Source organism: Nansenia antarctica (assembly GCF_963989245.1).
Source record: "Nansenia antarctica genome assembly, chromosome: 5".
In the NCBI taxonomy this organism is placed as follows: domain Eukaryota; kingdom Metazoa; phylum Chordata; class Actinopteri; order Argentiniformes; family Microstomatidae; genus Nansenia; species Nansenia antarctica.
In genome coordinates, this window is record NC_137690.1 from 7246686 (window position 1) to 7249002 (window position 2317).

A 2317-nucleotide genomic window follows, 5' to 3' on the forward strand; every position below is an offset into this window, starting at 1 on the left:
GTTGGATGGTTGGTTGGATGGTTGGTTGGTTGGTTGGTTGGTTGGTTGATTGAATGTTTGGATGGTTGGATGGTTCGTTGGTTGGATGGTTGGTTGGTTGGTTGGTTGGATGGTTGGGCTGCATGGTAGGTTGGGCTGCAGTCCACACACACACAGCTTCTATCACCAAATCCCCATTTACTCACTTTGGCTGTGCCACCAACACCTCCCTCCCCTGTCTCACCACAGCTTCCGGCGTTAATCACCAAAGCGGCAAAAATGAGCAAACAACGGGAGAGGAATTTCACAATAATAATCGTCCGAGAAAAAAAAAAGCAGCACCTTGTGTGTTACTGAACACACAGGGCTTACGGGAATCGGTCGTAATGGGTGTTTAATGCCGTAACCGACGCTTCCAGGTACAGTATTGTGGGAAAGCAGGTCAGCTCTTAATCTCTTTACCGCGCTCATATACTACAGTATGGGTGTACAGTAATCCCGACAACGCTTGTGTGAGAATGTATCTTGTCATGTTTACTGTACACTAAGGATACATATCTACATGTACTGTACTTGTTTTGATATGGTAATGTAGAGGATTGAGTTGTCAGCCCACCTGCATGTAGACAGGGTTATCCTGAGATTCGCTGTAGCGTCGCATGGCTTATGTTTGTAGGAACATACGTGCTGTAACAGTGTCGTCATACATAACTAGTAAGACCAACTGTCACTTTCTTTCCTGGGAACTGGTATGATATGTATTCCATTTACTTTTAGCCTTTGAAAATTAGGTATCAGTACCGACTTCTCTACTGGGCCCAGTATCTCAAAAAGTTTTGTCTGGACTGGATCAGAATGATTTTGCTGTCCAGGACCGGATCATATGGCTGAGTTTTTGAGTAGGATATTATTATTAGGCACAGGTGACCTGTTCTCCTTTGGATAGGTGAATTTGCTCCGACTGTTACAGGTAGGGTTCAAACCAGGGTCCCCGACATGGAAGACACAAGCATCTACCATTATGCCGAGACAACATCCTCAAGGTCTGAGGGCGATACTTGGAGAGTTTACAGGTCTTAGGCAGGGCTAGTACCTCATCACACGAGTGTGATTCCGAATCACCTCAGCTACAACACACAAGCGAAGCTAATTATTCCCAGTAATGGTTGACAAACGATGCCCAGAGTACATTTCAGTAAAGTCGACCTTGGCTTGTTTTCATGCGTCTGCTCTTCTCAGTTGTTTTTGCTGAATAATTCTTTTATTTTGAGTTTCACTCTCGTCTCTGCTTCTTATCAAACGACGTTGACGGTGGGAAACAAAGTTGTGTGTCGTGTTGCGCGTGTGTGTGTGTGTGTGTGTGTGTGTGTGTGTGTGTGGGTTGGTGGGGGGGGGGGCGGTGGAGGAGAGAGATTGAGTTTTTGAAATGTTAATCATCTCGACACTTAACCAATGCCCATTGTGTGTGGGGTCAGCAGAAGCACCACACCTTATTAATTTCAGTCCCTTTGTGCTCCGCGGAGTGAGGCAAGGAATGTAATTAGAGCTTAAACAGGACGGCTCCTTAATGCATCACACAGGGAGTATAAAACACGGGGAGGCAGGCGGCACAATGCTGCTGGCTATCTGCTGCTTTGAAGGACAGAGAACTGGAGGTTGGTGTGTCCACAGGGCCATTAAGGACCTTATCTTTATCTCCCCTGTTGTGGCCCGGACGCAAGTCGATTTTATGTGTCTGACGGACATCTGGTGCGTTCTTTTATCAGAGCAAACCGATTGAACAAGTCTCCAACGATTGGTGGTTTAGGGTTATCACTGTCTAATGACTCATCCTGATGTTTGATAGAGAGCGTCCGTGACGGACTCCTGACTGAATTACTCCACCTGGATGGTGTGTTGAAATTTTTTTTTTTTTCCCGTCATGAGGGGCGGAATATTCCGGGTTATTTCGTTTGCCCGATCCGTGAAGATCACGTTTTGAAGAGAATCTAACTTGTTAGAGACCCAGTATGAAATTCCTTAACATGAGGAAAAGGTTAGGTTCTGAATGTCATTATAAGACTCTGCCTTACAAACCAAAGGCACGAAGGAAAAGTCGGAGAGAGAGAAGGAGAGAGAAGGAGAGAGAGGGAGAGAGAGGGGAGAGAGAGGGAGAGAAATGGGGAATGGTGAAGGCGGGAAGTCTCCCAATGGTTAAGATATAACTGGCAGGTTATTACACTGCCCCATTCCAGAGTCAAATATAAAATTTCTATTATAAGGACAATTAATTACACCGCAAAATGGCAAATGTGCATCCTTGTCAGGTGGAGTGGACTCTGATGGCCTTTCCTCAAAC